The sequence below is a fragment of the Dendrobates tinctorius genome, unplaced genomic scaffold, assembly GCF_039654945.1.
Source record: "Dendrobates tinctorius isolate UK_male_01 unplaced genomic scaffold, ASM3965494v1 ptg000027l, whole genome shotgun sequence".
Classification (NCBI taxonomy): Eukaryota; Metazoa; Chordata; class Amphibia; order Anura; family Dendrobatidae; genus Dendrobates; species Dendrobates tinctorius.
The window spans coordinates 2872358-2888495 of NW_027361695.1; the positions used below are offsets into that span (position 1 = coordinate 2872358).

A 16138-nucleotide genomic window follows, 5' to 3' on the forward strand; every position below is an offset into this window, starting at 1 on the left:
TGGTAATACATTGCAAGCTTTCGAGACTACTCAGGTCTCTTCATCAGGCTAGACTAATACAAAATCTGAAGTCACATATTTATGCACAATACAGCCTAGAAAAAATGCAATAGATAAGACAAGTGACGTGAAGCAGAACTATCAATATGGGAGAGGGAGAAACATAAATATAAACATTGGACCAGTTCATAGATAAGGAGTCTGGATGTTTTATGGTCCTCTGATTGGGGTCTAGCTCTGTGTTGCCCCGCAAGGTTTTAAAAGGAAATTCCTTAATTGATGTAAAAAGACATAAATCCATGCGACACATTCATTCCAGCACTGAGAGTGTCAAAGTTCGTCATAAATTTGTACTCCCAAACTCGTCTCTCTCTCTGAGATGTGAAGTTACCTTTCAATACCAGTAATTTCATATCCATGCTGCTGTGATCAGGGATACAGAAATGTTTTGCCACAGGTAGATCCATTCTTTTTTCTCTTATTGTGTGACGATGAGCATTCATCCTTGTTCTAAGCTTTTGCCCTGTCTCCCCCACATACAGACCTCCAGTTGGACATTTAGTACAAATAATTAAGTACACCACATTAGATGTAATGCAGGTGAAAGTACCTGGGATCTTGTAGTCCTGATGTGAGTTGGGGATCTTTATCCTGTCCATTTATAATGACCACGGACAAGATAAAGATCCCCAACTCACATCAGGACTACAAGATCCCAGGTACTTTCACCTGCATTACATCTAATGTGGTGTACTTAATTATTTGTACTAAATGTCCAACTGGAGGTCTGTATGTGGGGGAGACAGGGCAAAAGCTTAGAACAAGGATGAATGCTCATCGTCACACAATAAGAGAAAAAAGAATGGATCTACCTGTGGCAAAACATTTCTGTATCCCTGATCACAGCAGCATGGATATGAAATTACTGGTATTGAAAGGTAACTTCACATCTCAGAGAGAGAGACGAGTTTGGGAGTACAAATTTATGACGAACTTTGACACTCTCAGTGCTGGAATGAATGTGTCGCATGGATTTATGTCTTTTTACATCAATTAAGGAATTTCCTTTTAAAACCTTGCGGGGCAACACAGAGCTAGACCCCAATCAGAGGACCATAAAACATCCGGACTCCTTATCTATGAACTGGTCCAATGTTTATATTTATGTTTCTCCCTCTCCCATATTGATAGTTCTGCTTCACGTCACTTGTCTTATCTATTGCATTTTTTCTAGGCTGTATTGTGCATAAATATGTGACTTCAGATTTTGTATTAGTCTAGCCTGATGAAGAGACCTGAGTAGTCTCGAAAGCTTGCAATGTATTACCATCTTTTCAGTTAGCCATTAAAAGGTATCAACTACTGAGGACTCTCAATCCTGAATATTTCTCTAACTTTAGATAACCTCTGCGAGTAGAAGTGAAGCCAAACTTCTAACCGCACTTCATTTTAATGAAATGTAGATTCTTCCTTAATACATATTCATCCCATCTGGAAGATGCCGGCTCTGCAGTTTATAGGAGCTGCGTGGTATGTGCCTGGGAGTCAGTCTAGGAATGCATAACCAGGGATATTATTTGATGTGTCGGAGGTCTGACATCAGGGGGCTTCTTCGCTTATTACAGCTAATTCAGCAAACGCGTCATTTTTTTTTTTTTTTAATTGGTAGGCATGGGAGGATGGATGCCAATCTGGAGCGACTCATCACGTCAGACCCTGCATCTTCTATACCAACAGACTCCAAATATTCTTTAAAGGAGAAGCTTAATTGCTAAGGCATTGAACGATAAATTGTTTCAAAGGGCTTGTCCGCTTTTGGGGATTTTTTTTTTTTTTTTTACATAAATGCAGGTATTGAAGGTTAAAAAATAATTTTTGGAATTGCGCATCATTAAAAAATGTTGCATTGTTTGGCTTTTACTGACTGTCTCCATATTCTTTCAACTTTGATGTGGTGTGAGCTCAGAAAATGACAAAGAAAAGAGCTACAAACTCCCCGTCATACCATAAGGAGCTCACTGACGGATTCTCAGTTAACTCATCCTGCACCCAGCAACAGACAGTGCAATACAGAGGCTACACAAGGTAAACGGCGCAACATTTGTAATGAACAAAAAAAAAGGCCGGAGTCACACTAGCGTATAGCATCCGACTATTCCTTTCACTATAAGGGCGGTAGAACTACATACTGTTTTAACCAAACTAAAGTGTATTTCCACATTTTCCAAAAACGTCATAGGAGTAAATCTGCATAAAAAGTTGAGCAACTTTATAACTATTTTGCTTTATTGATTTTGGGCAACTTTTGAGATATTTCACATTGAATTCCTCATTTATAGCCATACAGTAAAAAAATAAAATCTACAATTCGCTCCTGGAAACAGCCAGCAACTTAGATCCGCCTACCTTGCAGTCATATGACCTATAAAGTCCACTCTCAGGTTCTCACAATGCTCCCACCTGATTGTAATGCTACAGACATGATATTCCTACGGTCCTGTTAGTTCGGGTCATAAAACCGGAATGGGCTGTCTGAACGAGGCCTAAAAGGATTACCTGATAAAGAACCCATATTTTAAGTAGAAGCCAACCATGCTAATCCCAGTTGATCAGTGGTGATCGCTGGAGAAAGCTCCATTTGGCAATACACTCCCCCTACAGCAGCCACTATAGGAGACCAGAAGTATTACATGCCAGGTATAAAAATGAACGGCCGACCAAGTAATGCATGGAAAGCCTGGATCTGCCATGTTTTGGTGCATAGAGGGGAGTCCTAAACAGGGACCGGCTCTATGAGGCAACCAATCAGTTCACAGCTTTTATTTTGTGAACATAAAAGCTGATATTTGGTTGGTTGATATGGAAACACGGCAATATCCTCCACTTTACTAAGATGATTATAAATACTATGGCAGGACGATAGATTAATGTATAGAAAATGGAAATATTCTACATAGATTCTGGGAAAAAAAAAAAAAAAATCATATTTGACCCGTGTGGTTCAGTTTCTCTCTTTTTTTTTGGATCACCAATGATTTCCATGAGGCACTTATGCATAAAATTGAACATTGTACCGCTAATATAAGAGACGGACGGACGGACGTACGGACAAGGCCACTGACCCCAACCCGTATCTATAAAATACAGGGAGTCGCACTTCGGTTGCTAGGAAATGCTGAGATTTATATTATTGCTGGCCATAGCAACCAATCACTGCACTGCTTTCATTTCATATTCTGCCCTTTAAAAATGAAAGCTGCACTGTGATTGGTTGCTATGGGTAACCAAGACTTTTTTTTATCTTTTTAGACAGTTTTATAAATGAAGTTAATTATCCTTGTAATTGGGTAAGAAGCTGCTGTGGTGTAATGTATGGACTCCATTTTGCTGGAGCCTTTTTTATCAGGGTATGTGAATACATAAATCATCCACCGCTCGGATCACAACCTCTCTACCCCCCCTCCCAAATATTGGGCAGAACCAAAATGCGATCACTTGGAAAAATAAAAAAGGAAGGAACACAACAAGGTCATGGAATCTATATTATAAACTATAAGTATAGTTTACTGGCTGCGTACCATTGCAACTCTTTTCCAATAATTATCCCAATGCATCAGAAATTGTAAATGGCAAACTCCTTTGATGAACAATATCTTATTTTCAGTCTGCAGCTCATAGGCATACTCATGTGTAACCATGGTAACAGTCAGCAAAACAAGGCTAGTCTAATCTGACCCTGCAGTCTTCCATCTGCCCACCTGATTCTTCTCGTTACTTGACCGAATGCAAGAATTGAAAAGACGACTGATGTTTACGGTCTGTTACCATGGAGACACACGGGTCTTCATGGGAGCTGTAGAAGCAAAATTGCTTTTAAGAAAAATAAATGGTTGCAAAAGTTGGTTTATGCCTTAAAAAGGATAACTCGGGAGGTGAGGGGTACATAAAATTGCAAAAAAATAATTTGTTATATATACACACACACACACACACACACACACACACACACACACACACACACACACACACTCTGTGTATATACACATACACACACACTCTGTGTATATACACATACACACACACACACACACACACACACACACACACACACACTCTGTGTATATACACATACACACACACGCACGCACATTTTATATACATTGTCAGCTAAACTGGAAGTTTTGTGGACGTCCTTGAGCCGGAGATTTCTGTGGCTTTCACCTTCCATGTGGATTATTTCATATATTATACAACCGGACTAGCAGTGGTTTTTCTTCGTTATGTAAGGTGTGACATGGAGCTCCTGAATTAGTAGCCCCAGTTCTCGCCCGCTCAGCATTATCCGCCGCCCAACGTCACTGAAACGTCACTGAACGGCGTTTAATCATTAGATGTTCCAAGGCCGAAAAAGACAAAGAGCCCTACAGCCCAATCCAGTGATAGATTAGGAGAGGCCAGATGTGAGAGTCCACAGGCAGAAATCTGCTGACAAATAGCGTTAAAATCAACAGAGAGGCCTTCAAAAGATTAGGAGAAGTGTAGGGCAAGGACTAACCTTCTGGAGGGTTCTCTGCCCTTGGGGTCAGATGGATCTAACGGGCCACACAACACTTAAGTCACCTGAGATAAAGTGCAACATATGAGGATTCGCAGCAGTGCCCATAGACATTTGGTGGCCAACTCAAGGATGACTTGTCAGATGGTCATTACTATAGGAACCAAGGACGGAGCAAAAATATAAGTCAACGTGGGCCTTCTTCTTGAGCAAGGTCAAGCCAAGTCACAACCCATTGGACTGAGGGTACGGTGTGACCCTCCAACTTGCTTTCCATTGATTTGCCAACAATGATGCTGAACATACAACCCATAATCAATGGAAAACTAGATCTAGGGGGTAGAAGCGTGGCTAGTGATTGATTCAGAGGAGGCACCAAAAAGCCACTTTGCTAGACGAGGTGCTTAGATGTAGGGTGATGGCAGAACGGTCAACCTTTTACATCGGGTGAAGGAATCCCTAGCAACAGCACGCTCCTCTCCCAGATACAGTCTTCTGGCAAGATCATGAAGCCATTAAAATCCATCTAATATCAATTTAAGAGCATAAAACAATAGTGCAAAAGTTCTAGTCACCAATTTATCTAGTGTAAGACAGAGGACAGGAGCGGTGCGGAGGAAGGAGATGCAGCTTCTTCATCAGAATGAGTTTTCATGCTAGAAAGTGGTGAAAACTTTCTAAAATTCCTGATAAGCACATTATTAAAAAAAAAAAAAATCTATATATTAGATTAAATCTGTCATAATTGGCTAAAGCAACATGTAAAGTTATTGGTCGAGGCCTACGATATGGAGAATAGACCTCTTACTACATCATAAAAGGTAACATTTTCTGTGTAAATTATTTTCATAAAGTTATTTCATTGCTTTAGGCTTTTACCATCTGTGAAAAGTTCTTAATTCACCCCTTAACAATCGCACTACAGAACGCGCCTCGTTTCTGGCAGTCCTCCATTAAGGTCAAGCGTTTACAAGCTTCACTTGGGGTCCAATTGCATCTATGACTGGCATTCATTTCCTCTCGTAGCTTTAGAATAAGGTGACATAGCTGGTTAGTACAGATACTTTTTTTTCTCATTGTAGCAGTCGTATAATCTAGTACATTGTCCATTTCTGGAACTAGATTTGTTTCTGGGAAAGTTGAGTGAAAACTAATATGGCGGCCTTGACATCTGGATTTGCCTTAAGCTTTCCAAGACTCCTGAACAACTCAGCTGCTTAATTTTCGATTAATAAAAGGAAAGCCCTGGCAAACAAAGAGTGGGTCCTGCTCTGGCGAACCAGCGCAAATATAATGAAATACCAAAAAAATAAAGCCCTGGATTTGCTTTTCTTCCTGTTGTGCAATGCAGACAGGAACTCACACATTCAGCATGAGCGATAATTTACAAGACCCCAGGCAACAGAGGGGTTTAATGGTGCCCAAATATTGACATGACACTGGCAGTGATGTGTGAAATGAGACTTGGGAGCTAAAAGTAGCTTATGCAAGCAAAGAAAGAGGACTGCACCTTTCCTGCCGATGTAGCTCTTCGTTTCCTGGGAACCTACAAATCCAAGGCATGGCTGAAACGGTCATAAATCTATAAGAACCTACTACGGATACAAGCCCCAAATCATTTCAGAACAGCAAGACCCGCCAAGCCCCGGCAAAGTCGCCAGGCCCGCCAAGCCCCGGCAAAGTCGCCAGACCCGCCAAGCCCCGGCAAAGTCGCCAGACCCGCCAAGCCCCGGCAAAGTCGCCAGACCCGCCAAGCCCCGGCAAAGTCGCCAGACCCGCCAAGCCCCGGCAAAGTCGCCAGACCCGCCAAGCCCCGGCAAAGTCGCCAGACCCGCCAAGCCCCGGCAAAGTCACAAGACCCACCAAGCCCCAGCAAAGTCGCAAGACCCGCCAAGCCCCAGCAAAGTCGCAAGACCCACCAAGCCCCAGCAAAGTCGCAAGACCCAAGCCCCAGCAAAGTCGCAAGACCCACCAAGCCCCGGCAAAGTCGCAAGACCCACCAAGCCCCAGCAAAGTCACAAGACCCACCAAGCCCCAGCAAAGTCGCAAGACCCACCAAACCCCAAAGTCGCAAGACCTATGAAACCCCAGCAGAGATGCAAGACCCACCAAGTCCCAACAAAGTCGCAAGACCCACCAAGCCCCAGCAAAGTCGCAAGACCCACCAAGCCCCAGCAAAGTCGCAAGACCCACTAAACCCCAAAGTCGCAAGACCTATGAAACCCCAGCAGAGATGCACGACGCACCAAGTCCCAGCAAAGTCGCAAGACCCACCAAACCCCAGCAAAGTCGCAAGACCTATGAAACCCCAGCAAAGTCACAAGACCTATGAAACCCAGCAGAGATGCAAACCCCAGCAAAGTGGCAAGACCCACCAAACCCCAGCAAAGTGGCAAGACCCACCAAACCCCAGCAAAGTGGCAAGACCCGCCAAACCCCAGCAAAGTGGCAAGACCCGCCAAACCCCAGCAAAGTCGCCAGACCCGCCAAACCCCAGCAAAGTCGCCAGACCCGCCAAACCCCAGCAAAGTCGCCAGACCCGCCAAACCCCAGCAAAATCGCCAGACCCGCCAAACCCCAGCAAAGTCGCCAGACCCGCCAAACCCCAGCAAAGTCGCAAGACCCGCCAAACCCCAGCAAAGTGGCAAGACCCACCAAACCCCAGCAAAGTGGCAAGACCCACCAAACCCCAGCAAAGTGGCAAGACCCACCAAACCCCAGCAAAGTGGCAAGACCCACCAAACCCCAGCAAAGTGGCAAGACCCACCAAACCCCAGCAAAGTGGCAAGACCCACCAAACCCCATCAAAGTGGCAAGACCCACCAAACCCCAGCAAAGTGGCAAGACCCACCAAACCCCATCAAAGTGGCAAGACCCACCAAACCCCAGCAAAGTGGCAAGACCCACCAAACCCCAGCAAAGTGGCAAGACCCACCAAACCCCAGCAAAGTCGCAAGACCCATCAAACCCCAGCAGAGATGCAAGACCCACCAAACCCGAGTAAAGTTGCAAGACCTGTCGTTAAACCCCAGCAAAGATGCGAGACCTAGCGAACCCTAACAGAGAAGAGAGACCTACACAAACTTGCCAGAGATGCAAAAGTGAAAGATGCATAACCATTTATTTCTATCTGCTTGGGACAGTTGGAATTTGCCAGGTCCATCATCAAAAATCTGAATTCTATGATTTTTTTTTTTTGTTAAACTAATTATGCCCACTCCACTGACAAATTCTCAAGCCACATGCCCACCCATCAAACTCCCAACAGACCACCAAAGAGATTAAAAAGAAAAGATATGTCTAGATTCTGAAAGTTGTGAATAGAGCTATGTCCTTCTGCATTGATCAAAGTACATGTCCTACTCTCAACTACCCAATGAGCCACCAAAAAAAATATAAAACTAGACAAAGATAAGCCAAAATATTGTTCTTTTATGACTTCTTCTAACATTTTAGAAACTTTTACCATCTAGGATTAGTCATTTCATTAATGGAGTCTGACGCTTTTACCCTTAACTTGGCAAAACTCTTCTTATGCTGCCATTTACTCTCTGAACAGATGATAGAATACCGTTGCTATATGCCAAGGTCTTATGCATGCAATAAGTGCACTGTAGAGCAGGGATGTCCAACTCTAATACACAGAGGGAAAAAATTAAAAACGACAAAGTCGTAGGCCAACACCTTGATATTTATTGAAAACGTGTACAATTGAGGAAGTTTTTCATTCTCATCAAATATAACGCTGAACCTTTTCATATGGAAACAAACTAAAGCTTTGCTTAAATATTGAATCTGGAAGAAGTTAAGCTTAATACTACAAATACAAGTGAAATGTGGACCGGAAACACGCAATTTGAAGTATTAGCAGTACATGCTCTGTCTACCGGCGGGTCAGCTCTAGTAGACATTTGGCATTTTCACGTGGGCTAAATATAATTACACCGCGGACAGATTTGGCCCATGAGCTGAAGTTTGACATCTCTGCTACAGAGTGCACTGCCAGTATTTGACATCTCTGCTACAGAATGCACTGCCAGTATTTGACATCTCTGCTACAGAGTGCACTGCCAGTATTTGACATCTCTGCTACAGAGTGCACTGCCAGTATTTGACATCTCTGCTACAGAGTGCACTGCCACTATTTGACATCTCTGCTACAGAGTGCACTGCCACTATTTGACATCTCTGCTACAGAGTGCACTGCCACTATTTGACATCTCTGCTAGAGTGCACTGCCACTATTTGACATCTCTGCTACAGAGTGCACTGCCACTATTTGACATCTCTGCTACAGAGTGCACTGCCACTATTTGACATCTCTGCTACAGAGTGCACTGCCACTATTTGACATCTCTGCTACAGAGTGCACTGCCACTATTTGACATCTCTGCTACAGAGTGCACTGCCACTATTTGACATCTCTGCTGTAGAGTGCACTGCCACTATCTGCATTCTCTGCTACTGAGTGCACTGCCACTATTTGACATCTCTGCTACAGCGTGCACTGCCACTATACGATCTAATAAGATGGCTCAAGATGACAGAAGCAGAAGCTTGCTGCCTCCTGTGGATCACCTACTGTGATCGTAGAAAATACACCTATTTTGTCCAGCCCTGCTGCTTTAGTATATTTCCAGTGACCACTAACTTTTAACTCTCTTGCAGCCAGCTTCATGGAGCCAGAACGAAATGGGAGCCCTTTGAAGAAAGCATGCCACCATATTATAGATGGAGCACCTGTTTAAAGACCCTCAGCTGTGCTTCAGGTTAATTGCAGGAAGGAATGTGACCTCCAACTGAAGAGAAGTACTGGGCATATTTTGGATTCTTACCAAGAAAATGGACACCCTGGGTTTGTTTTAACAGAGCTGCTCTCCTGACTTATGACTTGTGTGTGCATAGAATGATCGTTATTCAAGCCGAGGAGGCAAGTTGTAGGACAGAAGCTCTACAAATGGCTTTCATCCCATCCAAAGTTCGCAAGTCTGCAGACACTAAATCAATGCTGTTTGGGGGAAGAGGTGATATAAGTAGAAATTAAGGAACAAGAAGAGACTTGTGTTGTTCACCCCACTGAGTCTCCTAAATGGGGCTGAATTGCAATACTGGCCACAGCCTATAGACAAGAGTGGTGGTGTTTTGGGAGAAAGAAAAGACACTTTATTTAACAATATCAAACCTTTAATAACTTTTTCCTGCCAGTCCCAAGAACTAGGGACAACTTCTAAAAAAACCCCCATCAATTTAGTTTATAATAAGTTTTTGAATTGGACACTCGACTCACGTGGCAATCAGAATAGAGCTACGGCAGCCAGACACCTTAGATAGCGGGCGACCAAATGTACTTTGAGTGCTTACTTCCATCTCCCATACACATGCACGCTAGGATAAGGGATCGGACACATTAAAATCCAACATGCCTGATCCTATGGGCAACACGATGGCTCAGTGGTTAGCAAGGTTGCTTTGCAGCGCTGGGGTCCTGAGTTTCAAGAACAACTTCTGCAAGAAATTTGTATGTTCTCGTGTTTGCGTGGTTTTTCCTCCAGATTCTTCTTTATATTCCTATGCTCCTGGGTCGCCCTCCCAGGGCTGTGGGGTACTCGGTACCGGGCCGGTGTCAGCGGGATGTGTCACAGCAGCAGTGACCCGGTCCGTGGCCCTGGGCGCCCAAGTAATGAGGGAGTGGAAATGGTGGATTATAGTTAATGGAATAGTTTGTGACGCCACCTGTGGTGCTCGGCCAGGGAGTTGTTAAGCCGACGCTGCATGCAGATCCGCTGGGACTGGTGGTATGGCGCAACAAAGATGTAAAAGCTCCCCACAGGTGAAACTGTAGTCCCAGGGCAGGATAGGTGAAGAGACACTTAGATGGTGTAGTGTTTGGCACAGGGGATGTAGCAGTGCCAGGCGGACGGACGCAGGAAGGAATGGAGGACACCAGGACATGTAGTCCCAAAGCTTTACTCACAGTCTGTAGTGCCCGCTTCTGTGCCGTGTCCTCCGGGTCAGGGACTCAGTCAACCTCCAGGCAAGATGGAATGCTCCCTTCCGCCAACTTATGTGCCTTTCCTGAACGTCTCTCCTCTATAGCGCCTTTAAGTGTGAAGATCTCCTAGTACTGAGTTACACTGGAGTTCCTCCTGACAGATGTTCCCAAGAACTCTACTTGTACGTATTGCTGTTGTGCCCCCAAGCTTTAGATGGGAGTAGTGCATTTACAGCCCACTACTCCACCGGTGTCTGCTGCAGAACCATTAGTGTCCATACAACCTCGGGGACCGGGCCCCGGCCTTGCGCTTAGAACTTCTAGGCAGGGTTCTTCCTCTCACCCACGTCCTGTGTGTTCCCTTTTACTCCTACGTTCCGTACTTGTCTTTCCCTTCTATGGAAGCTCAGGCTTCAGTTCAATGTCTCTCTCCTTCTTTCCTTTCCCGTGCCAGCTAGCTCAGATCACTGAGGCAGCTGCAGCACTCCTTCCTCCATCCCTCTTCCAAGGATCCCCACTCCTCTCCAAGTGGCTTCCTCTCTCAGACTCCCCGTCTGTCTGACTGACTGACCTGTAATCCTAAACCATCCCGCTCTTTTATGTACTCTCAACTCCACCCACCTCCCAGCACGTCTAGTGTTCCAAGCAGGGAACCGCCAAAGGCGCTCTGCTTCTCTCTAAGCAAGGAGCCGCAATGTGGTTTTGCTGAGCTACTCTATTGTGTGGGGTGCGAGCGTTGGAGCATGGTCAGGAGCCTCCAACTTACCTGGATGGTGGGGCACCACACCTCAGGAGGAGGTGCAGTACCTCTGTGGCGACTGAGCCTCAGGGGCGCCACACTCCAAAGGCATACTGATAGGGCATGTAGATTGTGAGCCTCAATGGGGACAGGATGATTGTAAAGCGCTGCGGAATATGATGGCGCTATATAAGCAAAGCACAATAATCCTCTCTCCCTCCCATCGGTAGAGGTTGGAGGAACCCATCAAATGATTGAAGGCTTTGGCCAATATTTATCTATTGTGCATGGGCACCTACAGACTCTAGAAAAGTGGGTGCCAACTGCAGTAGAAACTGAAAGTGCAGCCATAATAGCTAATAGTCATTTTTCACAGTACCAAGTAGTAAGAAAGGGCTGGGCAGCTTGACAGAAGAGGACATCGTCAAGATGGGGAGGAGACTATTTGGTGATCAGAGGTTGTGGCCAGCCCCTGAGGAAGCCCAATGAAATTGATACCACTAACAAGTCACGCTGCAGGTTGGGGGGGCCTGTTACGGATTTTAGGGAGGTGCAGTGACATTTCTGGTTAAGGAAGGACTGTTTATTTTGTTTAATCCTTATATACATCACACATACTGTAACAAATTTGGAAAAACATTTAAAAAAAGGTGCCCACTGGACAATGCTGATAAACTATCCACTTTTACAAGAGTCAGAGAGGTGGAGCATGATGCAAGAATTTGAATCTGTGCTCCGCCCCTCTGACCCTTTGTAAAAGTAGAGGCCACAAAATATGGAACTAATGGATTCAAAATAAGAAACCCTCTCTCTCCACAGCATGGAAAAGATTTTTGTCAGTGCATTCACCATCAATTTAAGTCTACGCCATTTCAGAACCACACATAAAATATGCATCACGGATTGTTCCAGGGCTGTTAGCTTATATGCCGACTGCATATGGATGGAGACATGCAATATCCATGTGAACTAATTGCAGAGCAGCCATGCATAGGTAATTTGGATGTGTTTGGATTCACATGACTGGTCTGGTAACCCTGCGTACAGAGTGCTCACCCCCACCACACTGCCACAGGGACGACTGCAGTTATAGGGGAGGGTCTTCTATTATTGCACATAACTTCCAGAAGCAGAAAAGTCACATAAAAGTTCTAAAAACTTTAATCACATATCCGTAGGCAGATTATCTCATATGCAGTGAAGAAATATAAAAAGGAGATAAAAATGTATCAATATGGCTAAGATCAGCATCCAGTTACCGGTATATATATATGTTGCTCCTGCGTTATTTTAGCTGCAAAGTTTAGATTTTTGTGTCCTTTAAATAAGCAGAAAAGTTGAACTTGATGGACCTAGGTCTTTTTTTTTCAACCAAGACCTGACACTTAAACTTTACCCACTGCAAAAACAAGCAAAATAGCTAAAAAAAATTATATAATATATATAAATAATATTACATATTTTATGTGTATATAGGATAATTTCTGATACATTTATCATTAGTGTCAAATTTGTTGCAATTGCCCCAAATTTATCAACATGGTTCTCACAACATATAAAAAAAATTTGGTGCAATTCAGACTTTGCATTTGTGCCAGTTTTTGGTGCAAAAAAAATGGTACAATTTATAATGTTGCCTCATTTTACAAGACAACGCTCTTCTAATTTACAACACCTTTTGCAAACCACGCCATGCACTCGCTCCTTTACACGCACCAGTTTTATAGTAACTGTATGTCAAGTTTGGAGCGCGCCACGTTCACCGTTCCTCGGCAGAATTCTTCTGCAGTTTCATTAATTCTCCCGCTCTACATGTTTACAATTTTTCTCAAGATTCTATTAATCCATCGTCCGCCATAAGGGACGATAGCTTCATCTTCAGCAGTTGCCAGTTATGACAAGCTGCACCAAAGAAACACAGGTACTGCTGAAAATAAAAGAAAAAAAAAAAAAAAAAAAAAGAAGAAGAAGATCATGCCCAAGCTTTAATTTTCCAGTTCAGTGCCACCTCCAGGACTCCATCCCTCCCCAGCCTTTCCCCATGGAGGGGTGGCAGATAAGGTATTCAGACAGCAGCTGTTCCTGAATAGATGATAAGCAAGACCAGCACCCTCCCCCAACTCCCAGCTCATTCACCACCCCATAACAATGGGAACAAAGGAATCTCATGCCTCCTTCTCCAACCTACCATGATGGAGCATCTTTTTTTTTTTTTTTTTTTAATGCAGACCGCCACTAGCACAACTCATTACCGAATAGATTGGCATCTGTAAAAAGCCATGTGGTTTGGCCGCAGGGCAACCCAGTACTTTCCATTTACCTGGCAATATCCACAAGCCCCCCTCGGTTAACTAGTCACAGTGTCTTATTAACCCCCAGTTACCTTGAAAGTGCACACAGCTTTATTCAAATATCTACACTCAACCCCTGCCATGACCTTCAGCTTAGTAGACAATGCTCATCACAAATGCCAAGACCCAGCTGAGGGGATGGCATAGTAATGCGGGGAAGAGGGGGGATTGCATTCGTCCAGCAAGAAGATGTCATAGGGATGACACAATGGGACATTCCAGAAGAGGAGGCACCACAAAAAAAAACTTGCATTGCTGTCCAAAGGGGCAGCCCAGAAGAGGAGGCACCACAAAAAAAAACTTGCATTGCTGTCCAAAGGGGCAGCCTGTTCATCATGTCTTAACTCTATCCAACCCGGGATTTCTATCTTCAAGGTCCTTAGATTGTAGATCAATCATCATGAAGTATCCAAAAAGGTTGAGGCTATGGTCAGACAAGTCTCACGAGTGAAGGCCTTTGGCATGGGTGGCTTAGGTAAGCAAGGCTAGAAGAGCAATGAGGTCACATAAACCCTTCGGTCAATCATCAGCCTGCGTTGGGCCATTACTTGGCTGGTAATGCTATGGTATTAATCTAAACACGGCAGGAGATTTTATTGGGTCGGGGGTCTGGGTGCAGAGACCTTCACCTATCACTAACACAAAGGAGCAACTAAACAACTCTCCCGAGACCGAAAAAAAAAAAAGACTGACGCGAGAAAAGTTTTTGAAAAGTGCACCTACTTTTCATTTACTAATCAGTTTGTGCCTGTTTAGAAAGAAAACCGAGCCTCACTCCCCCCAAAAGACAAAAATGTAAGTTACACAAAAACTTTTCACTTTGGTAAAAGTTGAAATAAGAGAGGTTATTAGGGGCATGGCCATCAGATTTTAGATTTTTTAAGCCTCAAGTATAAATAAAAAAATTGGAGCAAATTTGGCACAAATCTACACCTGCTAGGCATCACATTCTGACTTTAGGGCAGTCCAAATGTTTAAAAGGCGGCGTGCATATTTTAATAAGTTTGGTGCAATATACTCCCAAAAGATTTACTGGTGTCAGAAGCATGGTGTATGGTGGCTGCTTCAGCAGGTTTCTTAAACTTTTGGTATTTAGAATGGCCGATCGGGGTGGAATCCTTTGATGGGCACGGGTCCTGACTTGGCATTGGCCCAGCGTAAAAGAATCACCTTTGGGATCAACATTAGATCCAAACACATGATCGTGGAGTCTATTTCTTAGGTGATAATTCACAAATATTATAACGAGTCACAACTATTACAATAATATAATCTCAGTCCCATTACGTTCCTACCTCTGCTCTCAATTTTCCTATATTCTGTAGATCCATCACTCATGGTCTTTAGTGACCTTCAGGTAGATCTATATGGAAGACCAATGTTACAACATGACCTCTGTAAACTACATCATAGTGATATATTATCCCATATTTCTACCGGATCCTCAGACAAAGCCTTCATGCTAAGTGCTGGCCTCGATTATGCAAAAGGTTCATTACGTCTGTCAGCTACAGGGGTTGAAATGAATTGTTTGGCTGTACATCAATAGTCTCCTTTCCACCACAACACACAAACAGCGCTTATTGACAGACCCCCATTCCTCCGATCCGCTCCACGAATCAGGACAAAAAGTCATCAAAAATACTCCAGTCCTTATTTTCTGCACCACGAAGTAAAGAGGAAAGGTACATTTCTCCAGGAAAGAAAAAAATTGGAAAATACAGATTGATTTATAGGTCTAAGATATCTCAAGAGAAATTTCCCCCAATTTATATAATGAATCCTCAGTCCACTTGCCTCATATCACATTATATAAGAGAAGAATTAAGATAGGACGACCAATGAAATCTAATGTTAAAGAAACTTGGTGGAAAATGTTGCTTCTCTCAATGAGGACCATGAATGATAGCATCCCAAGGGAATAATCTTTACAATAGGTGGCACCTCACCCATATAACCAACAGAAAAACAAATCATTAGCCAAGCTGGAAATAAGAAACGGATTCTACGATAAAGTATTTAGCAAAGTTCCTGGATAACCTGCTGATTGTCAGGATGGATCCCGTCCAAATCTAATGACTGGATCATACAAATCCTAACCACACATCGCACAGATACAATTGTGTTTACACAGGAATAGTAAATATCAAACAGAAGAAGATACAGTTCTGTTACATTGTGTCACTGATGCTGGAGTGAATATGCACAACTCGAAAGCTAATAAACTGGGATAAGCTCCAATATCCACTCCTTGTTGTTAACACAAGGGGGTCAGAAGCTGAGATACAAGATGCTGTTTGCAGGATTCTTACACTGGAGAGTTTTAGTGGTATATTAGTGATTGTAGTTTGGGGCATGGGTTTTACAAGTAGATATTTATTATGCTCATTTACATAGCACCATCATATTCCCCAGCACTTTACAGACATTATCGTCTCTGCCCCCATTAGGGCTCACAATCTACATTCCCTATCCGTATGTTTTTGAAGTGTGGGAGGAAA

At 43.6% G+C, this 16138-nt stretch overlaps 1 protein-coding gene and 1 pseudogene across 3 annotated transcripts in view; both read right to left on the reverse strand.

Annotated features, from left to right (window-relative positions):
* The window catches only part of PLXNB1 (plexin B1), a 133546-nt gene that overhangs the window by 114851 nt on the left and 2557 nt on the right, over positions 1–16138 (reverse strand). The window lies entirely within an intron of this gene.
* Positions 13115–16138, reverse strand: part of LOC141084850 (uncharacterized) — a 54250-nt pseudogene continuing 51226 nt past the window's right edge.